This window comes from Miniopterus natalensis, chromosome 1, assembly GCF_054644295.1.
Source record: "Miniopterus natalensis isolate mMinNat1 chromosome 1, mMinNat1.hap1, whole genome shotgun sequence".
Taxonomy (NCBI): domain Eukaryota; kingdom Metazoa; phylum Chordata; class Mammalia; order Chiroptera; family Miniopteridae; genus Miniopterus; species Miniopterus natalensis.
The window spans coordinates 93659037-93684449 of NC_142081.1; positions in this window are offsets into that span (position 1 = coordinate 93659037).

Below are 25413 nucleotides of genomic sequence, written 5' to 3' on the forward strand. Positions count from 1 at the left end.
GTCCAATCGGAACCCTAACAAGATCTCTACACGAGCCCTCAACATAACCCTAACCCTAGGTCCAATCGGAACCCTAACCGGATCTCTACCCCTCGCCCTCAACATAACCCTAACCATAGGTCCAATCGGAACCCTAAACGGATATCTAACCGTAGCCCTCAACATTACCCTAAACCTAGGTCCAATTGGAACCCTAACCGGATCTCTAAACCTATCTCTCAACATAACCCTAACGCTAGGTCCAATCGGAACCGTAACCGGATATCTAACCCTAGCCCTCAACATAACCCTAACCCTAGGTCCAATCGTAACCCTAACCGGATCTCTAAACCTAGTCCTCAACATAACCCTAACACTAGGTCCATTCTGAACCCTAAACGGATCTCTAACCTAGCCCTCAACATAACCCTAACCCCAGGTTCAATCGGAACCCTAACCGGATCTCTAACCCTAGACCTCAACATATCACTAACCCTAGGTCCAATCGGAATCCTGACCGGATCTCTACCCCTCGCCCTCAACATAACCCTAACCCTAGGTCCAATCGGAACCCTAACCGGATCTCTAACTCTAGCACTCAACATAACCCTAACCCTAGGTCCTATCGGAACCCTAACCGGATCTCGAAACCTAGTCCTCAACATAACCCTAACACTAGGTCCATTCTGAACCCTAAACGGATCTCTAACCTAGCCCTCAACATAACCCTAACCCCAGGTTCAATCGGAACCCTAACCGGATCTCTAACCCTAGACCTCAACATAACCCTAACCCTAGGTCCAATCGGAACCCTAACCGGATATCTCACCCTAGCCCTCAACATAACCCTAATCCTAGGTCCAATCGGAACCCTAACAGGAACTCTACACCTCGCCCTCAACATAACCCTAACCCTAGGTCCAATCGGAACCCTAACCGGATCTCTAACCCTCGCCCTCAACATAACCCTAATCCCAGGTCCAATCGGAACCCGAACCGGATCTCTAACCCTAGCCCTAAACATAACCCTAACCCAAGGTCCAATCGGAACCCTAAACGGATATCTAACCCTAGCCCTCAACATAACCCTAACCCTAGGTCCAATCAAAACCCTAAACAGATATCTAACCCTCGCCCTCAACATAACCCTAACCCTACGTCCAATCGGAACCCTAACCGGATATCTAACCCTAGCTCTCAACATAACCCTAACCCTAGGTCCAATCGGAACCCTAACAGGATCTCTACCCCTCGCCCTCAACATAACCCTAACCCTAGGTCCAAACGGAACCCTAACAGGATTTCTACCCCTCGCCCTCAACATAACCCTAACCCTAGGTCCAATCGGAACCCTAACAGGATCTCTACCCCTCGCCCTCAACATAACCCTAACCCTAGGTCCAATCGGAAACCTAACCGGACCTCTAACCCTAGCCCTCAACATAACCCTAACCCTAGGTCCAATCGGAACCCTAACCGGATTTCTAACCCTAGCCCTCATCATAACCCTAACCCTAGGTACAATCGGAACCCTATCCGGATCTCTAACCCTAGCCCTCAACATAACCCTAACCCTAGGTCCAATCGGAACCCTAACCGGATATCTAACCCTAGCCCTCAACATAACCCTAACCCTAGGTCCAATCGGAACCCTAACCGGATATCTAACCCTAGCCCTCAACATAACCCTAACCCTAGGTCCAATCGGAACCCTAACCGGATCTCTAACCCTAGCCCTCAACATAACCCTAACCCTAGGTCCAATCGGAACCCTAACCGGACCTCTAACCCTAGCCCTCAACATAACCCTAACTCTAAGTCCAATCGGAACCCTAGCAAGATCTCTACCCCAGCCCTCAACATAACCCTAACCCTAGGTCCAATCGGAACCCTAACCGGATCTCTAACCCCAGACCTCAACATATCACTAACCCTAGGTCCAATCGGAATCCTGACCGGATCTCTACCCCTCGCCCTCAACATAACCCTAACCCGAGGTCCAATCGGAACCCTAACCGGATCTCTAACCCTAGCGCTCAACATAACCCTAACCCGAGGTCCAATCGGAACCCTAACCGGATCTCTAACCCTAGCCCTCAACATGACCCTAACCCTAGGGTCAATCGGAACCCTAACAAGATCTCTACCCCAGCCCTCAACATAACCCTAACCCTAGGTCCATTCGGAACCCTAAACGGATCTCTAACCCTAGCCCTCAACATAACCCTAACCCTAGGTTCAATCGGAACCCTTACCGGATCTCTAACTCTAGCCCTCAACAAAACTCTAACCCTAGGTCCAATCGGAACCCTAACCGGATCTCTAACCCTAGCCCTCAACATAACCCTAACCCTAGGTCCAATCGGACCCTAGCCGAATCTGTATACCTAGCCCTCAACATAACCCTAACCCTAGGTCCAATCGGAACCCTAACCGGATCTCTACCCTTGCCCTCAACAGAAAACTAACCCTAGGTCCAATCGGAACCCTAACCGTATCTCGAAACCTAGCCCTCAATATAACCCTAACCCTAGGTCCAATCGGAACCCTAACCGGATATCTAACCCTAGCCCTCAACATAACCCTAACCCTAGGTCCAATCGGAATCCTAAGCGGATATCTATCCCTAGCCCTCAACATAACCTTAACACTAGGTCTTATCGGAACCCTAACCGGATATCTCACCCTAGCCCTCAACATAACCCTAATCCTAGGTCCAATCTGAACCCTAACAGGAACTCTACCCCTCGAGCTCAACATAACACTAACCCTAGGCCAATCGGAATCCTAACCGGATCTCTAACTCTAGCCCTCAACATAACCCTAACCCTAGGTCCAATCGGAACCCTAACCGGATTTCTAACCCTAGCCTTCAACATAACCCTAACCGTAGGTCCAATCGGAACCCTAAACGGATGTGTATACCTAGCCCTCAATATAACCCTAACCCTAGGTCCAATCGGAACCCTAACAGGCTCTCTACCCCTCGTCCTCAACATAACCCTAAACCTAGGTCCAATCGGAACCCTAACCAGATATCTAACCCTAGCCATCAAAATAACCCTAACCCTAAGTCCAATCAGAACCCTAACCATATCTCTAACCCTAGCGCTCAACATAACCCTAACCCGAGGTCCAATCGGAACCCTAACCGGATCTCTAAACCTAGCGCTCAACATAACCCTAACCCTAGGTCCAATCGGAACCCTAACCGGACATCTAACCCTAGCCCTCAACATGACCCTAACCCTAGGGTCAATCGGAACCCTAACAAGATTTCTACCCCAGCCCTCAACATAACCCTAACCCTAGGTCGAATCCGAAACCTAACCGGATTTCTAACCCTAGCCCTCAACATATCACTAACCCTAGGTCCAATCGGAACCCTAAACGGATATCTAACCCTAGCCCTCAACATAACCTTAACCCTAGGTCCAATCAGAACCCTAACCGGATATCTAACCCTAGCGCTCAACATAACCCTAACCCTAGGTCCAATCGGAACCCTAACAAGATCTCTACCCGAGCCCTCAACATAACCCTAACCCTAGGTCCAATCGGAACCCTAACTGGATCTCTACCCCTCGCCCTCAACATAACCCTAACCCTAGGTCCAATCGGAACCCTAAACGGATATCTAACCGTAGCCCTCAACATTACCCTAAACCTAGGTCCAATTGGAACCCTAACCGGATCTCTAAACCTATCTCTCAACATAACCCTAACGCTAGGTCCAATCGGAACCGTAACCGGATATCTAACCCTAGCCCTCAACATAACCCTAACCCTAGGTCCAATCGTAACCCTAACCGGATCTCTAAACCTAGTCCTCAACATAACCCTAACACTAGGTCCATTCTGAACCCTAAACGGATCTCTAACCTAGCCCTCAACATAACCCTAACCCCAGGTTCAATCGGAACCCTAACCGGATCTCTAACCCTAGACCTCAACATATCACTAACCCTAGGTCCAATCGGAATCCTGACCGGATCTCTACCCCTCGCCCTCAACATAACCCTAACCCTAGGTCCAATCGGAACCCTAACCGCATCTCTAACTCTAGCCCTCAACATAACCCTAACCCTAGGTCCTATCGGAACCCTAACCGGATCTCTAAACCTAGTCCTCAACATAACCCTAACACTAGGTCCATTCTGAACCCTAAACGGATCTCTAACCTAGCCCTCAACATAACCCTAACCCCAGGTTCAATCGGAAACCTAACCGGATCTCTAACCCTAGACCTCAACATAACCCTAACCCTAGGTCCAATCGGAACCCTAACCGGATATCTCACCCTAGCCCTCAACATAACCCTAATCCTAGGTCCAATCGGAACCCTAACAGGAACTCTACACCTCGCCCTCAACATAACCCTAACCCTAGGTCCAATCGGAACCCTAACCGGATCTCTAACCCTCGCCCTCAACATAACCCTAATCCTAGGTCCAATCGGAACCCGAACCGGATCTCTAACCCTAGCCCTAAACATAACCCTAACCCTAGGTCCAATCGGAACCCTAAACGGATATCTAACCCTAGCCCTCAACATAACCCTAACCCTAGGTCCAATCAAAACCCTAAACAGATATCTAACCCTCGCCCTCAACATAACCCTAACCCTACGTCCAATCGGAACCCTAACCGGATATCTAACCCTAGCCCTCAACATAACCCTAACCCTAGGTCCAATCGGAACCCTAACAGGATCTCTACCCCTCGCCCTCAACATAACCCTAACCCTAGGTCCAAACGGAACCCTAACAGGATTTCTTCCCCTCGCCCTCAACATAACCCTAACCCTAGGTCCAATCGGAACCCTAACAGGATCTCTACCCCTCGCCCTCAACATAACCCTAACCCTAGGTCCAATCGGAAACCTAACCGGACCTCTAACCCTAGCCCTCAACATAACCCTAACCCTAGGTCCAATCGGAACCCTAACCGGATTTCTAACCCTAGCCCTCATCATAACCCTAACCCTAGGTACAATCGGAACCCTATCCGGATCTCTAACCCTAGCCCTCAACATAACCCTAACCCTAGGTCCAATCGGAACCCTAACCGGATATCTAACCCTAGCCCTCAACATAACCCTAACCCTAGGTCCAATCGGAACCCTAACAGGATCTCTACCCCTCACCCTCAACATAACCCTAACCCTAGGTCCATTCGGAACCCTAACCGGATCTCTAACCCTAGCCCTCAACATAACCCTAACCCTAGGTCCAATCGGAACCCTAACCGGACCTCTAACCCTAGCCCTCAACATAACCCTAACTCTAAGTCCAATCGGAACCCTAGCAAGATCTCTACCCCAGCCCTCAACATAACCCTAACCCTAGGTCCAATCGGAACCCTAACCGGATCTCTAACCCTAGACCTCAACATATCACTAACCCTAGGTCCAATCGGAATCCTGACCGGATCTCTACCCCTCGCCCTCAACATAACCCTAACCCGAGGTCCAATCGGAACCCTAACCGGATCTCTAACCCTAGCGCTCAACATAACCCTAACCCTAGGTCCAATCGGAACCCTAACCGGACATCTAACCCTAGCCCTCAACATGACCCTAACCCTAGGGTCAATCGGAACCCTAACAAGATCTCTACCCCAGCCCTCAACATAACCCTAACCCTAGGTCCATTCGGAACCCTAAACGGATCTCTAACCCTAGCCCTCAACATAACCCTAACCCTATGTTCAATCGGAACCCTTACCGGATCTCTAACTCTAGCCCTCAACAAAACTCTAACCCTAGGTCCAATCGGAACCCTAACCGGATCTCTAACCCTAGCCCTCAACATAACCCTAACCCTAGGTCCAATCGGACCCTAGCCGAATCTGTATACCTAGCCCTCAACATAACCCTAACCCTAGGTCCAATCGGAACCCTAACCGGATCTCTACCCTTGCCCTCAACAGAAAACTAACCCTAGGTCCAATCGGAACCCTAACCGTATCTCGAACCCTAGCCCTCAATATAACCCTAACCCTAGGTCCAATCGGAACCCTAACCGGATATCTAACCCTAGCCCTCAACATAACCCTAACCCTAGGTCCAATCGGAATCCTAAGCGGATATCTATCCCTAGCCCTCAACATAACCCTAACACTAGGTCTAATCGGAACCCTAACCGGATATCTCACCCTAGCCCTCAACATAACCCTAATCCTAGGTCCAATCTGAACCCTAACAGGAACTCTACCCCTCGAGCTCAACATAACACTAACCCTAGGCCAATCGGAATCCTAACCGGATCTCTAACTCTAGCCCTCAACATAACCCTAACCCTAGGTCCAATCGGAACCCTAACCGGATTTCTAACCCTAGCCTTCAACATAACCCTAACCGTAGGTCCAATCGGAACCCTAAACGGATGTGTATACCTAGCCCTCAATATAACCCTAACCCTAGGTCCAATCGGAACCCTAACAGGCTCTCTACCCCTCGTCCTCAACATAACCCTAAACCTAGGTCCAATCGGAACCCTAACCAGATATCTAACCCTAGCCATCAAAATAACCCTAACCCTAAGTCCAATCAGAACCCTAACCATATCTCTAACCCTAGCGCTCAACATAACCCTAACCCGAGGTCCAATCGGAACCCTAACCGGATCTCTAACCCTAGCGCTCAACATAACCCTAACCCTAGGTCCAATCGGAACCCTAACCGGACATCTAACCCTAGCCCTCAACATGACCCTAACCCTAGGGTCAATCGGAACCCTAACAAGATCTCTACCCCAGCCCTCAACATAACCCTAACCCTAGGTCGAATCCGAAACCTAACCGGATTTCTAACCCTAGCCCTCAACATATCACTAACCCTAGGTCCAATCGGAACCCTAAACGGATATCTAACCCTAGCCCTCAACATAACCTTAACCCTAGGTCCAATCAGAACCCTAACCGGATATCTAACCCTAGCGCTCAACATAACCCTAACCCTAGGTCCAATCGGAACCCTAACAAGAACTCTACCCGAGCCCTCAACATAACCCTAACCCTAGGTCCAATCGGAACCCTAACCGGATCTCTACCCCTCGCCCTCAACATAACCCTAACCCTAGGTCCAATCGGAACCCTAAACGGATATCTAACCGTAGCCCTCAACATTACCCTAAACCTAGGTCCAATTGGAACCCTAACCGGATCTCTAAACCTATCTCTCAACATAACCCTAACCCTAGGTCCAATCGGAACCCTAACAGGATCTCTACCCCTCGCCCTCAACATAACCCTAACCCTAGGTCCAAACGGAACCCTAACAGGATTTCTACCCCTCGCCCTCAACATAACCCTAACCCTAGGTCCAATCGGAACCCTAACAGGATCTCTACCCCTCGCCCTCAACATAACCCTAACCCTAGGTCCAATCGGAAACCTAACCGGACCTCTAACCCTAGCCCTCAACATAACCCTAACCCTAGGTCCAATCGGAACCCTAACCGGATTTCTAACCCTAGCCCTCATCATAACCCTAACCCTAGGTACAATCGGAACCCTATCCGGATCTCTAACCCTAGCCCTCAACATAACCCTAACCCTAGGTCCAATCGGAACCCTAACCGGATATCTAACCCTAGCCCTCAACATAACCCTAACCCTAGGTCCAATCGGAACCCTAACAGGATCTCTACCCCTCACCCTCAACATAACCCTAACCCTAGGTCCATTCGGAACCCTAACCGGATCTCTAACCCTAGCCCTCAACATAACCCTAACCCTAGGTCCAATCGGAACCCTAACCGGACCTCTAACCCTAGCCCTCAACATAACCCTAACTCTAAGTCCAATCGGAACCCTAGCAAGATCTCTACCCCAGCCCTCAACATAACCCTAACCCTAGGTCCAATCGGAACCCTAACCGGATCTCTAACCCTAGACCTCAACATATCACTAACCCTAGGTCCAATCGGAATCCTGACCGGATCTCTACCCCTCGCCCTCAACATAACCCTAACCCGAGGTCCAATCGGAACCCGAACCGGATCTCTAACCCTAGCGCTCAACATAACCCTAACCCTAGGTCCAATCGGAACCCTAACCGGACATCTAACCCTAGCCCTCAACATGACCCTAACCCTAGGGTCAATCGGAACCCTAACAAGATCTCTACCCCAGCCCTCAACATAACCCTAACCCTAGGTCCATTCGGAACCCTAAACGGATCTCTAACCCTAGCCCTCAACATAACCCTAATCCTAGGTCCAATCTGAACCCTAACAGGAACTCTACCCCTCGAGCTCAACATAACACTAACCCTAGGCCAATCGGAATCCTAACCGGATCTCTAACTCTAGCCCTCAACATAACCCTAACCCTAGGTCCAATCGGAACCCTAACCGGATTTCTAACCCTAGCCTTCAACATAACCCTAACCGTAGGTCCAATCGGAACCCTAAACGGATGTGTATACCTAGCCCTCAATATAACCCTAACCCTAGGTCCAATCGGAACCCTAACCGGATCTCTAAACCTAGCGCTCAACATAACCCTAACCCTAGGTCCAATCGGAACCCTAACCGGACATCTAACCCTAGCCCTCAACATGACCCTAACCCTAGGGTCAATCGGAACCCTAACAAGATCTCTACCCCAGCCCTCAACATAACCCTAACCCTAGGTCGAATCCGAAACCTAACCGGATTTCTAACCCTAGCCCTCAACATATCACTAACCCTAGGTCCAATCGGAACCCTAAACGGATATCTAACCCTAGCCCTCAACATAACCTTAACCCTAGGTCCAATCAGAACCCTAACCGGATATCTAACCCTAGCGCTCAACATAACCCTAACCCTAGGTCCAATCGGAACCCTAACAAGATCTCTACCCGAGCCCTCAACATAACCCTAACCCTAGGTCCAATCGGAACCCTAACCGGATCTCTACCCCTCGCCCTCAACATAACCCTAACCCTAGGTCCAATCGGAACCCTAAACGGATATCTAACCGTAGCCCTCAACATTACCCTAAACCTAGGTCCAATTGGAACCCTAACCGGATCTCTAAACCTATCTCTCAACATAACCCTAACGCTAGGTCCAATCGGAACCGTAACCGGATATCTAACCCTAGCCCTCAACATAACCCTAACCCTAGGTCCAATCGTAACCCTAACCGGATCTCTAAACCTAGTCCTCAACATAACCCTAACACTAGGTCCATTCTGAACCCTAAACGGATCTCTAACCTAGCCCTCAACATAACCCTAACCCTAGGTCCAATCGGAAACCTAACCGGATTTCTAACCCTAGCCCTCATCATAACCCTAACCCTAGGTACAATCGGAACCCTATCCGGATCTCTAACCCTAGCCCTCAACATAACCCTAACCCTAGGTCCAATCGGAACCCTAACCGGATATCTAACCCTAGCCCTCAACATAACCCTAACCCTAGGTCCAATCGGAACCCTAACAGGATCTCTACCCCTCACCCTCAACATAACCCTAACCCTAGGTCCATTCGGAACCCTAACCGGATCTCTAACCCTAGCCCTCAACATAACCCTAACCCTAGGTCCAATCGGAACCCTAACCGGATTTCTAACCCTAGCCCTCATCATAACCCTAACCCTAGGTACAATCGGAACCCTATCCGGATCTCTAACCCTAGCCCTCAACATAACCCTAACCCTAGGTCCAATCGGAACCCTAACCGGATCTCTACCCCTCGCCCTCAACATAACCCTAACCCTAGGTCCAATCGGAACCCTAAACGGATATCTAACCGTAGCCCTCAACATTACCCTAAACCTAGGTCCAATTGGAACCCTAACCGGATCTCTAAACCTATCTCTCAACATAACCCTAACCCTAGGTCCAAACGGAACCCTAACAGGATTTCTACCCCTCGCCCTCAACATAACCCTAACCCTAGGTCCAATCGGAACCCTAACAGGATCTCTACCCCTCGCCCTCAACATAACCCTAACCCTAGGTCCAATCGGAAACCTAACCGGACCTCTAACCCTAGCCCTCAACATAACCCTAACCCTAGGTCCAATCGGAACCCTAACCGGATTTCTAACCCTAGCCCTCATCATAACCCTAACCCTAGGTACAATCGGAACCCTATCCGGATCTCTAACCCTAGCCCTCAACATAACCCTAACCCTAGGTCCAATCGGAACCCTAACCGGATATCTAACCCTAGCCCTCAACATAACCCTAACCCTAGGTCCAATCGGAACCCTAACAGGATCTCTACCCCTCACCCTCAACATAACCCTAACCCTAGGTCCATTCGGAACCCTAACCGGATCTCTAACCCTAGCCCTCAACATAACCCTAACCCTAGGTCCAATCGGAACCCTAACCGGACCTCTAACCCTAGCCCTCAACATAACCCTAACTCTAAGTCCAATCGGAACCCTAGCAAGATCTCTACCCCAGCCCTCAACATAACCCTAACCCTAGGTCCAATCGGAACCCTAACCGGATCTCTAACCCTAGACCTCAACATATCACTAACCCTAGGTCCAATCGGAATCCTGACCGGATCTCTACCCCTCGCCCTCAACATAACCCTAACCCGAGGTCCAATCGGAACCCTAACCGGATCTCTAACCCAAACGCTCAACATAACCCTAACCCTAGGTCCAATCGGAACCCTAACCGGACATCTAACCCTAGCCCTCAACATGACCCTAACCCTAGGGTCAATCGGAACCCTAACAAGATCTCTACCCCAGCCCTCAACATAACCCTAACCCTAGGTCCATTCGGAACCCTAAACGGATCTCTAACCCTAGCCCTCAACATAACCCTAACCCTAGGTTCAATCGGAACCCTTACCGGATCTCTAACTCTAGCCCTCAACAAAACTCTAACCCTAGGTCCAATCGGAACCCTAACCGGATCTCTAACCCTAGCCCTCAACATAACCCTAACCCTAGGTCCAATCGGACCCTAGCCGAATCTGTATACCTAGCCCTCAACATAACCCTAACCCTAGGTCCAATCGGAACCCTAACCGGATCTCTACCCTTGCCCTCAACAGAAAACTAACCCTAGGTCCAATCGGAACCCTAACCGTATCTCGAACCCTAGCTCTCAATATAACCCTAACCCTAGGTCCAATCGGAACCCTAACCGGATATCTAACCCTAGCCCTCAACATAACCCTAACCCTAGGTCCAATCGGAATCCTAAGCGGATATCTATCCCTAGCCCTCAACATAACCCTAACACTAGGTCTAATCGGAACCCTAACCGGATATCTCACCCTAGCCCTCAACATAACCCTAATCCTAGGTCCAATCTGAACCCTAACAGGAACTCTACCCCTCGAGCTCAACATAACACTAACCCTAGGCCAATCGGAATCCTAACCGGATCTCTAACTCTAGCCCTCAACATAACCCTAACCCTAGGTCCAATCGGAACCCTAACCGGATTTCTAACCCTAGCCTTCAACATAACCCTAACCGTAGGTCCAATCGGAACCCTAAACGGATGTGTATACCTAGCCCTCAATATAACCCTAACCCTAGGTCCAATCGGAACCCTAACAGGCTCTCTACCCCTCGTCCTCAACATAACCCTAAACCTAGGTCCAATCGGAACCCTAACCAGATATCTAACCCTAGCCATCAAAATAACCCTAACCCTAAGTCCAATCAGAACCCTAACCATATCTCTAACCCTAGCGCTCAACATAACCCTAACCCGAGGTCCAATCGGAACCCTAACCGGATCTCTAACCCTAGCGCTCAACATAACCCTAACCCTAGGTCCAATCGGAACCCTAACCGGACATCTAACCCTAGCCCTCAACATGACCCTAACCCTAGGGTCAATCGGAACCCTAACAAGATCTCTACCCCAGCCCTCAACATAACCCTAACCCTAGGTCGAATCCGAAACCTAACCGGATTTCTAACCCTAGCCCTCAACATATCACTAACCCTAGGTCCAATTGGAACCCTAAACGGATATCTAACCCTAGCCCTCAACATAACCTTAACCCTAGGTCCAATCAGAACCCTAACCGGATATCTAACCCTAGCGCTCAACATAACCCTAACCCTAGGTCCAATCGGAACCCTAACAAGATCTCTACCCGAGCCCTCAACATAACCCTAACCCTAGGTCCAATCGGAACCCTAACCGGATCTCTACCCCTCGCCCTCAACATAACCCTAACCCTAGGTCCAATCGGAACCCTAAACGGATATCTAACCGTAGCCCTCAACATTACCCTAAACCTAGGTCCAATTGGAACCCTAACCGGATCTCTAAACCTATCTCTCAACATAACCCTAACCCTAGGTCCAATCGTAACCCTAACCGGATCTCTAAACCTAGTCCTCAACATAACCCTAACACTAGGTCCATTCTGAACCCTAAACGGATCTCTAACCTAGCCTTCAACATAACCCTAACCCCAGGTTCAATCGGAACCCTAACCGGATCTCTAACCCTAGACCTCAACATATCACTAACCCTAGGTCCAATCGGAATCCTGACCGGATCTCTACCCCTCGCCCTCAACATAACCCTAACCCTAGGTCCAATCGGAACCCTAACCGGATCTCTAACTCTTGCCTTCAACATAACCCTAACCCTAGGTCCTATCGGAACCCTAACCGGATCTCTAAACCTAGTCCTCAACATAACCCTAACACTAGGTCCATTCTGAACCCTAAACGGATCTCTAACCTAGCCCTCAACATAACCCTAACCCCAGGTTCAATCGGAACCCTAACCGGATCTCTAACCCTAGACCTCAACATAACCCTAACCCTAGGTCCAATCGGAACCCTAACCGGATATCTCACCCTAGCCCTCAACATAACCCTAATCCTAGGTCCAATCGGAACCCTAACAGGAACTCTACACCTCGCCCTCAACATAACCCTAACCCTAGGTCCAATCGGAACCCTAACCGGATCTCTAACCCTCGCCCTCAACATAACCCTAATCCTAGGTCCAATCGGAACCCGAACCGGATCTCTAACCCTAGCCCTAAACATAACCCTAACCCTAGGTCCAATCGGAACCCTAACCGGATTTCTAACCCTAGCCCTCATCATAACCCTAACCCTAGGTACAATCGGAACCCTATCCGGATCTCTAACCCTAGCCCTCAACATAACCCTAACCCTAGGTCCAATCGGAACCCTAACCGGATATCTAACCCTAGCCCTCAACATAACCCTAACCCTAGGTCCAATCGGAACCCTAACAGGATCTCTACCCCTCACCCTCAACATAACCCTAACCCTAGGTCCATTCGGAACCCTAACCGGATCTCTAACCCTAGCCCTCAACATAACCCTAACCCTAGGTCCAATCGGAACCCTAACCGGACCTCTAACCCTAGCCCTCAACATAACCCTAACTCTAAGTCCAATCGGAACCCTAGCAAGATCTCTACCCCAGCCCTCAACATAACCCTAACCCTAGGTCCAATCGGAACCCTAACCGGATCTCTAACCCTAGACCTCAACATATCACTAACCCTAGGTCCAATCGGAATCCTGACCGGATCTCTACCCCTCGCCCTCAACATAACCCTAACCCTAGGTCCAATTGGAACCCTAACCGGATCTCTAACTCTAGCCCTCAACATAACCCTAACCCTAGGTCCTATCGGAACCCTAACCGGATTTCTAACCCAAGCCTTCAACATAACCCTAACCGTAGGTCCAATCGGAACCATAACCGGATTTCTAACCCTAGCCTTCAACATAACCCTAACCCTAGTTCCTATCGGAACCCTAACCGGATTTCTAACCCTAGCCTTCAACATAACCCTAACTCGAGGTCCAATCGGAACCCAAACCGGATCACTAACCCTAGCCCTCAACATAACCCTAACCCTAGGTCCAATCAAAACCCTAAACTGATCGATAACCCTAGCCCTCAAGATAACCCTAACCCTAGGTCCAATCGGAACCCTAACCGGATCTCTAACCCTCGCCCTCAACATAACCCTAATCCTAGGTCCAATCGGAACCCGAACCGGATCTCTAACCCTAGCCCTAAACATAACCCTAACCCTAGGTCCAATCGGAACCCTAAACGGATATCTAACCCTAGCCCTCAACATAACCCTAACCCTAGGTCCAATCAAAACCCTAAACAGATATCTAACCCTCGCCCTCAACATAACCCTAACCCTACGTCCAATCGGAACCCTAACCGGATATCTAACCCTAGCCCTCAACATAACCCTAACCCTAGGTCCAATCGGAACCCTAACAGGATCTCTACCCCTCGCCCTCAACATAACCCTAACCCTAGGTCCAAACGGAACCCTAACAGGATTTCTACCCCTCGCCCTCAACATAACCCTAACCCTAGGTCCAATCGGAACCCTAACAGGATCTCTACCCCTCGCCCTCAACATAACCCTAACCCTAGGTCCAATCGGAAACCTAACCGGATTTCTAACCCTAGCCCTCATCATAACCCTAACCCTAGGTACAATCGGAACCCTATCCGGATCTCTAACCCTAGCCCTCAACATAACCCTAACCCTAGGTCCAATCGGAACCCTAACCGGATATCTAACCCTAGCCCTCAACATAACCCTAACCCTAGGTCCAATCGGAACCCTAACAGGATCTCTACCCCTCACCCTCAACATAACCCTAACCCTAGGTCCATTCGGAACCCTAACCGGATCTCTAACCCTAGCCCTCAACATAACCCTAACCCTAGGTCCAATCGGAACCCTAACCGGATTTCTAACCCTAGCCCTCATCATAACCCTAACCCTAGGTACAATCGGAACCCTATCCGGATCTCTAACCCTAGCCCTCAACATAACCCTAACCCTAGGTCCAATCGGAACCCTAACCGGATATCTAACCCTAGCCCTCAACATAACCCTAACCCTAGGTCCAATCGGAACCCTAACAGGATCTCTACCCCTCACCCTCAACATAACCCTAACCCTAGGTCCATTCGGAACCCTAACCGGATCTCTAACCCTAGCCCTCAACATAACCCTAACCCTAGGTCCAATCGGAACCCTAACCGGACCTCTAACCCTAGCCCTCAACATAACCCTAACTCTAAGTCCAATCGGAACCCTAGCAAGATCTCTACCCCAGCCCTCAACATAACCCTAACCCTAGGTCCAATCGGAACCCTAACCGGATCTCTAACCCTAGACCTCAACATATCACTAACCCTAGGTCCAATCGGAATCCTGACCGGATCTCTACCCCTCGCCCTCAACATAACCCTAACCCGAGGTCCAATCGGAACCCTAACCGGATCTCTAACCCTAGCGCTCAACATAACCCTAACCCTAGGTCCAATCGGAACCCTAACCGGACATCTAACCCTAGCCCTCAACATGACCCTAACCCTAGGGTCAATCGGAACCCTAAGAAGATCTCTACCCCAGCCCTCAACATAACCCTAACCCTAGGTCCATTCGGAACCCTAAACGGATCTCTAACCCTAGCCCTCAACATAACCCTAACCCTAGGTTCAATCGGAACCCTTACCGGATCTCTAACTCTAGCCCTCAACAAAACTCTAACCCTAGGTCCAATCGGAACCCTAACCGGATCTCTAACCCTAGCCCTCAACATAACCCTAACCCTAGGTCCAATCGGACCCTAGCCGAATCTGTATACCTAGCCCTCAACATAACCCTAACCCTAGGTCCAATCGGAACCCTAACCGGATCTCTACCCTTGCCCTCAACAGAAAACTAACCCTAGGTCCAATCGGAACCCTAACCGTATCTCGAACCCTAGCCCTCAATATAACCCTAACCCTAGGTCCAATCGGAACCCTAACCGGATATCTAACCCTAGCCCTCAACATAACCCTAACCCTAGGTCCAATCGGAATCCTAAGCGGATATCTATCCCTAGCCCTCAACATAACCCTAACACTAGGTCTAATCGGAACCCTAACCGGATATCTCACCCTAGCCCTCAACATAACCCTAATCCTAGGTCCAATCTGAACCCTAACAGGAACTCTACCCCTCGAGCTCAACATAACACTAACCCTAGGCCAATCGGAATCCTAACCGGATCTCTAACTCTAGCCCTCAACATAACCCTAACCCTAGGTCCAATCGGAACCCTAACCGGATTTCTAACCCTAGCCTTCAACATAACCCTAACCGTAGGTCCAATCGGAACCCTAAACGGATGTGTATACCTAGCCCTCAATATAACCCTAACCCTAGGTCCAATCGGAACCCTAACAGGCTCTCTACCCCTCGTCCTCAACATAACCCTAAACCTAGGTCCAATCGGAACCCTAACCAGATATCTAACCCTAGCCATCAAAATAACCCTAACCCTAAGTCCAATCAGAACCCTAACCATATCTCTAACCCTAGCGCTCAACATAACCCTAACCCGAGGTCCAATCGGAACCCTAACCGGATCTCTAAACCTAGCGCTCAACATAACCCTAACCCTAGGTCCAATCGGAACCCTAACCGGACATCTAACCCTAGCCCTCAACATGACCCTAACCCTAGGGTCAATCGGAACCCTAACAAGATCTCTACCCCAGCCCTCAACATAACCCTAACCCTAGGTCGAATCCGAAACCTAACCGGATTTCTAACCCTAGCCCTCAACATATCACTAACCCTAGGTCCAATCGGAACCCTAAACGGATATCTAACCCTAGCCCTCAACATAACCTTAACCCTAGGTCCAATCAGAACCCTAACCGGATATCTAACCCTAGCGCTCAACATAACCCTAACCCTAGGTCCAATCGGAACCCTAACAAGATCTCTACCCGAGCCCTCAACATAACCCTAACCCTAGGTCCAATCGGAACCCTAACCGGATCTCTACCCCTCGCCCTCAACATAACCCTAACCCTAGGTCCAATCGGAACCCTAAACGGATATCTAACCGTAGCCCTCAACATTACCCTAAACCTAGGTCCAATTGGAACCCTAACCGGATCTCTAAACCTATCTCTCAACATAACCCTAACCCTAGGTCCAATCGGAACCCTAACAGGATCTCTACCCCTCGCCCTCAACATAACCCTAACCCTAGGTCCAAACGGAACCCTAACAGGATTTCTACCCCTCGCCCTCAACATAACCCTAACCCTAGGTCCAATCGGAACCCTAACAGGATCTCTACCCCTCGCCCTCAACATAACCCTAACCCTAGGTCCAATCGGAAACCTAACCGGACCTCTAACCCTAGCCCTCAACATAACCCTAACCCTAGGTCCAATCGGAACCCTAACCGGATTTCTAACCCTAGCCCTCATCATAACCCTAACCCTAGGTACAATCGGAACCCTATCCGGATCTCTAACCCTAGCCCTCAACATAACCCTAACCCTAGGTCCAATCGGAACCCTAACCGGATATCTAACCCTAGCCCTCAACATAACCCTAACCCTAGGTCCAATCGGAACCCTAACAGGATCTCTACCCCTCACCCTCAACATAACCCTAACCCTAGGTCCATTCGGAACCCTAACCGGATCTCTAACCCTAGCCCTCAACATAACCCTAACCCTAGGTCCAATCGGAACCCTAACCGGACCTCTAACCCTAGCCCTCAACATAACCCTAACTCTAAGTCCAATCGGAACCCTAGCAAGATCTCTACCCCAGCCCTCAACATAACCCTAACCCTAGGTCCAATCGGAACCCTAACCGGATCTCTAACCCTAGACCTCAACATATCACTAACCCTAGGTCCAATCGGAATCCTGACCGGATCTCTACCCCTCGCCCTCAACATAACCCTAACCCGAGGTCCAATCGGAACCCTAACCGGATCTCTAACCCAAACGCTCAACATAACCCTAACCCTAGGTCCAATCGGAACCCTAACCGGACATCTAACCCTAGCCCTCAACATGACCCTAACCCTAGGGTCAATCGGAACCCTAACAAGATCTCTACCCCAGCCCTCAACATAACCCTAACCCTAGGTCCATTCGGAACCCTAAACGGATCTCTAACCCTAGCCCTCAACATAACCCTAACCCTAGGTTCAATCGGAACCCTTACCGGATCTCTAACTCTAGCCCTCAACAAAACTCTAACCCTAGGTCCAATCGGAACCCTAACCGGATCTCTAACCCTAGCCCTCAACATAACCCTAACCCTAGGTCCAATCGGACCCTAGCCGAATCTGTATACCTAGCCCTCAACATAACCCTAACCCTAGGTCCAATCGGAACCCTAACCGGATCTCTACCCTTGCCCTCAACAGAAAACTAACCCTAGGTCCAATCGGAACCCTAACCGTATCTCGAACCCTAGCTCTCAATATAACCCTAACCCTAGGTCCAATCGGAACCCTAACCGGATATCTAACCCTAGCCCTCAACATAACCCTAACCCTAGGTCCAATCGGAATCCTAAGCGGATATCTATCCCTAGCCCTCAACATAACCCTAACACTAGGTCTAATCGGAACCCTAACCGGATATCTCACCCTAGCCCTCAACATAACCCTAATCCTAGGTCCAATCTGAACCCTAACAGGAACTCTACCCCTCGAGCTCAACATAACACTAACCCTAGGCCAATCGGAATCCTAACCGGATCTCTAACTCTAGCCCTCAACATAACCCTAACCCTAGGTCCAATCGGAACCCTAACCGGATTTCTAACCCTAGCCTTCAACATAACCCTAACCGTAGGTCCAATCGGAACCCTAAACGGATGTGTATACCTAGCCCTCAATATAACCCTAACCCTAGGTCCAATCGGAACCCTAACAGGCTCTCTACCCCTCGTCCTCAACATAACCCTAAACCTAGGTCCAATCGGAACCCTAACCAGATATCTAACCCTAGCCATCAAAATAACCCTAACCCTAAGTCCAATCAGAACCCTAACCATATCTCTAACCCTAGCGCTCAACATAACCCTAACCCGAGGTCCAATCGGAACCCTAACCGGATCTCTAACCCTAGCGCTCAACATAACCCTAACCCTAGGTCCAATCGGAACCCTAACCGGACATCTAACCCTAGCCCTCAACATGACCCTAACCCTAGGGTCAATCGGAACCCTAACAAGATCTCTACCCCAGCCCTCAACATAACCCTAACCCTAGGTCGAATCCGAAACCTAACCGGATTTCTAACCCTAGCCCTCAACATATCACTAACCCTAGGTCCAATTGGAACCCTAAACGGATATCTAACCCTAGCCCTCAACATAACCTTAACCCTAGGTCCAATCAGAACCCTAACCGGATATCTAACCCTAGCGCTCAACATAACCCTAACCCTAGGTCCAATCGGAACCCTAACAAGATCTCTACCCGAGCCCTCAACATAACCCTAACCCTAGGTCCAATCGGAACCCTAACCGGATCTCTACCCCTCGCCCTCAACATAACCCTAACCCTAGGTCCAATCGGAACCCTAAACGGATATCTAACCGTAGCCCTCAACATTACCCTAAACCTAGGTCCAATTGGAACCCTAACCGGATCTCTAAACCTATCTCTCAACATAACCCTAACCCTAGGTCCAATCGTAACCCTAACCGGATCTCTAAACCTAGTCCTCAACATAACCCTAACACTAGGTCCATTCTGAACCCTAAACGGATCTCTAACCTAGCCTTCAACATAACCCTAACCCCAGGTTCAATCGGAACCCTAACCGGATCTCTAACCCTAGACCTCAACATATCACTAACCCTAGGTCCAATCGGAATCCTGACCGGATCTCTACCCCTCGCCCTCAACATAACCCTAACCCTAGGTCCAATCGGAACCCTAACCGGATCTCTAACTCTTGCCCTCAACATAACCCTAACCCTAGGTCCTATCGGAACCCTAACCGGATCTCTAAACCTAGTCCTCAACATAACCCTAACACTAGGTCCATTCTGAACCCTAAACGGATCTCTAACCTAGCCCTCAACATAACCCTAACCCCAGGTTCAATCGGAACCCTAACCGGATCTCTAACCCTAGACCTCAACATAACCCTAACCCTAGGTCCAATCGGAACCCTAACCGGATATCTCACCCTAGCCCTCAACATAACCCTAATCCTAGGTCCAATCGGAACCCTAACAGGAACTCTACACCTCGCCCTCAACATAACCCTAACCCTAGGTCCAATCGGAACCCTAACCGGATCTCTAACCCTCGCCCTCAACATAACCCTAATCCTAGGTCCAATCGGAACCCGAACCGGATCTCTAACCCTAGCCCTAAACATAACCCTAACCCTAGGTCCAATCGGAACCCTAACCGGATTTCTAACCCTAGCCCTCATCATAACCCTAACCCTAGGTACAATCGGAACCCTATCCGGATCTCTAACCCTAGCCCTCAACATAACCCTAACCCTAGGTCCAATCGGAACCCTAACCGGATATCTAACCCTAGCCCTCAACATAACCCTAACCCTAGGTCCAATCGGAACCCTAACAGGATCTCTACCCCTCACCCTCAACATAACCCTAACCCTAGGTCCATTCGGAACCCTAACCGGATCTCTAACCCTAGCCCTCAACATAACCCTAACCCTAGGTCCAATCGGAACCCTAACCGGACCTCTAACCCTAGCCCTCAACATAACCCTAACTCTAAGTCCAATCGGAACCCTAGCAAGATCTCTACCCCAGCCCTCAACATAACCCTAACCCTAGGTCCAATCGGAACCCTAACCGGATCTCTAACCCTAGACCTCAACATATCACTAACCCTAGGTCCAATCGGAATCCTGACCGGATCTCTACCCCTCGCCCTCAACATAACCCTAACCCTAGGTCCAATTGGAACCCTAACCGGATCTCTAAATCTAGCCCTCAACATAACCCTAACCCTAGGTCCTATCGGAACCCTAACCGGATTTCTAACCCAAGCCTTCAACATAACCCTAACCGTAGGTCCAATCGGAACCATAACCGGATTTCTAACCCTAGCCTTCAACATAACCCTAACCCTAGTTCCTATCGGAACCCTAACCGGATTTCTAACCCTAGCCTTCAACATAACCCTAACTCGAGGTCCAATCGGAACCCAAACCGGATCACTAACCCTAGCCCTCAACATAACCCTAACCCTAGGTCCAATCAAAACCCTAAACTGATCGATAACCCTAGCCCTCAAGATAACCCTAACCCTAGGTCCAATCGGAACCCTAACCGGATCTCTAACCCTAGCCCTCAACATATCACTAACCCTAGGTCCAATCCGAACCCTAAACGGATATCTAACCCTAGCCCCCAACATTACCCTAACCCTAGGTCCAATCGGAACCCTAACCGGATCTCTAACCCTAGCTCTCAACATATCACTAACCCTAGGTCCAATCGGAATCCTGACCGGATCTCTACCCCTCGCCCTCAACATAACCCTAACCCTAGGTCCAATCGGAACCCTAACCAGATCTCTAACTCTAGCCCTCAACATAACCCTAACCCTAGGTCCTATCGGAACCCTAACCGGATTTCTAACCCAAGCCTTCAACATAACCCTAACGGTAGGTCCAATCGGAACCATAACCGGATTTCTAACCCAAGCCCTCAACATAACCCTAATCCTAGGTCCAATCTGAACCCTAACAGGAACTCTACCCCTCGAGCTCAACATAACCCTAATCCTAGGCCAATAGGAACCCTAACCGGATCTCTAACCCTCGCCCTCAATATAGCCCTAACCCTAGGTCCAATCGGAACCCTAAACGGATATCTAACCCTAGCCCTCAACATAACCCTAACCCTAGGTCCAATCGGAACCCTAACCGGATCTCTAACCCTAGCTCTCAACATAACCCTAAACCTAGGTCCAATCGGAACCCTAACCGGATCTCTAACCCTAGCCCTCAACATAACCCTAACCCTAGGTCCAATCGGAACCCTAACCGGATTTCTAACCCTAGCCTTCAACATAACCCTAACCCTAGGTCCAATCGGAACCCTAACCGGATGTGTACACCTAGCCCTCAATATAACCCTAACCCTAGGTCCAATCGGAACCCTCACAGGATCTCTCCCCGTCGCCCTCCACATAACCCTAAACCTAGGTCCAATCGGAACCCTAACCGGATCTCTAACCCTAGCCCTCAACATAACCCTAACCCTAGGTTCAATCAGAACCCTAACCGGATCTCTAACCCTAGCCCTCAATATAACCCTAACCCTAGGTCCAATCGGAACCCAAGCCAGATCTGTATACCTAGCCCTTAACATAACCCTTACCCTAGGTCCAATCGGAACCCTAACCGGATCTCTAACCCTAGCCCTCAACATAACCATAACCCTAGGCCCAATCGGAACCCTAACCGGATCTCTAAACCTAGCGCTCAACATAACCCTAACCCGAGATCCAATCGGAACCCTAACCGGATCACTAACCCTAGCCCTCAACATAACCCTAACCCTAGGTCCAATCAAAACCCTAACCGGATCGCTAACCCTAGCCCTCAAGATAACCCTAACCCTAGGTCCAATCGAAACCCTAACCGGATATCTAACCCTAGCCCTCAACATATCACTAACCCTAGCTTCAATAGGAACCCTAAACGGATATCTAACCCTAGCCCTCAACACTACCCTAACCCTAGGTCCAATCGAAACCCTAACCTGATCTGTATACCTAGCCGTCAACATAACCCTAACACTAGGTCCAATCGGAACCCTAACAGGATCTCTACCCCTCGCACTCAACCTAACACTAACCCTAGGTCCAATCGGAACCTTAACCGGATCTCTAACCCTAACCCTCACCATAACCCTAACCCTAGGTCCAATCGGAACCCTAAGCTGATATCTATCCCTAGCCCTCAACATAACCCTAACCCTAGGTCCAATCTGAACACTAACAGGAACTCTACCCCTCGAGCTCAACATAACCCTAACCCTAGGCCAATCGGAACCCTAACCGGGTCTCTAACCCTCGCACTCAACATAACCCTAACCCTAGATCCAATCGGAACCCTAACCGGATCTCTAACCCTAGCCCTCAACATAACCCTAACCCTAGGTCCATTCGGAACCCTAAACGGATCTCTAACCCTAGCCCTCAACATAACCCTAACCCTAGGTTCAATCGGAACCCTTACCGGATCTCTAACTCTAGCCCTCAACAAAACTCTAACCCTAGGTCCAATCGGAACCCTAACCGGATCTCTAACCCTAGCCCTCAACATAACCCTAACCCTAGGTCCAATCGGACCCTAGCCGAATTTGTATACCTAGCCCTCAACATAACCCTAACCCTAGGTCCAATCGGAACCCTAACCGGATCTCTACCCTTGCCCTCAACAGAAAACTAACCCTAGTTCCAATCGGAACCCTAACCGTATCTCGAACCCTAGCCCTCAATATAACCCTAACCCTAGGTCCAATCGGAACCCTAACCGGATATCTAACCCTAGCCCTCAACATAACCCTAACCCTAGGTCCAATCGGAATCCTAAGCGGATATCTATCCCTAGCCCTCAACATAACCCTAACACTAGGTCTAATCGGAACCCTAACCGGATATCTCACCCTAGCCCTCAACATAACCCTAATCCTAGGTCCAATCTGAACCCTAACAGGAACTCTACCCCTCGAGCTCAACATAACACTAACCCTAGGCCAATCGGAATCCTAACCGGATCTCTAACTCTAGCCCTCAACATAACCCTAACCCTAGGTCCAATCGGAACCCTAACCGGATTTCTAACCCTAGCCTTCAACATAACCCTAACCGTAGGTCCAATCGGAACCCTAAACGGATGTGTATACCTAGCCCTCAATATAACCCTAACCCTAGGTCCAATCGGAACCCTAACAGGCTCTCTACCCCTCGTCCTCAACATAACCCTAAACCTAGGTCCAATCGGAACCCTAACCAGATATCTAACCCTAGCCATCAAAATAACCCTAACCCTAAGTCCAATCAGAACCCTAACCGGATCTCTAACCCTAGCGCTCAACATAACCCTAACCCGAGGTCCAATCGGAACCCTAACCGGATCTCTAACCCTAGCGCTCAACATAACCCTAACCCTAGGTCCAATCGGAACCCTAACCGGACATCTAACCCTAGCCCTCAACATGACCCTAACCCTAGGGTCAATCGGAACCCTAACAAGATCTCTACCCCAGCCCTCAACATAACCCTAACCCTAGGTCCATTCGGAACCCTAAACGGATCTCTAACCCTAGCCCTCAACATAACCCTAACCCTAGGTTCAATCGGAACCCTTACCGGATCTCTAACTCTAGCCCTCAACAAAACTCTAACCCTAGGTCCAATCGGAACCCTAACCGGATCTCTAACCCTAGCCCTCAACATAACCCTAACCCTAGGTCCAATCGGACCCTAGCCGAATCTGTATACCTAGCCCTCAACATAACCCTAACCCTAGGTCCAATCGGAACCCTAACCGGATCTCTACCCTTGCCCTCAACAGAAAACTAACCCTAGGTCCAATCGGAACCCTAACCGTATCTCGAAACCTAGCCCTCAATATAACCCTAACCCTAGGTCCAATCGGAACCCTAACCGGATATCTAACCCTAGCCCTCAACATAACCCTAACCCTAGGTCCAATCGGAATCCTAAGCGGATATCTATCCCTAGCCCTCAACATAACCCTAACACTAGGTCTAATCGGAACCCTAACCGGATATCTCACCCTAGCCCTCAACATAACCCTAATCCTAGGTCCAATCTGAACCCTAACAGGAACTCTACCCCTCGAGCTCAACATAACACTAACCCTAGGCCAATCGGAATCCTAACCGGATCTCTAACTCTAGCCCTCAACATAACCCTAACCCTAGGTCCAATCGGAACCCTAACCGGATTTCTAACCCTAGCCTTCAACATAACCCTAACCGTAGGTCCAATCGGAACCCTAAACGGATGTGTATACCTAGCCCTCAATATAACCCTAACCCTAGGTCCAATCGGAACCCTAACAGGCTCTCTACCCCTCGTCCTCAACATAACCCTAAACCTAGGTCCAATCGGAACCCTAACCAGATATCTAACCCTAGCCATCAAAATAACCCTAACCCTAAGTCCAATCAGAACCCTAACCATATCTCTAACCCTAGCGCTCAACATAACCCTAACCCGAGGTCCAATCGGAACCCTAACCGGATCTCTAACCCTAGCGCTCAACATAACCCTAACCCTAGGTCCAATCGGAACCCTAACCGGACATCTAACCCTAGCCCTCAACATGACCCTAACCCTAGGGTCAATCGGAACCCTAACAAGATCTCTACCCCAGCCCTCAACATAACCCTAACCCTAGGTCGAATCCGAAACCTAACCGGATTTCTAACCCTAGCCCTCAACATATCACTAACCCTAGGTCCAATCGGAACCCTAAACGGATATCTAACCCTAGCCCTCAACATAACCTTAACCCTAGGTCCAATCAGAACCCTAACCGGATATCTAACCCTAGCGCTCAACATAACCCTAACCCTAGGTCCAATCGGAACCCTAACAAGATCTCTACCCGAG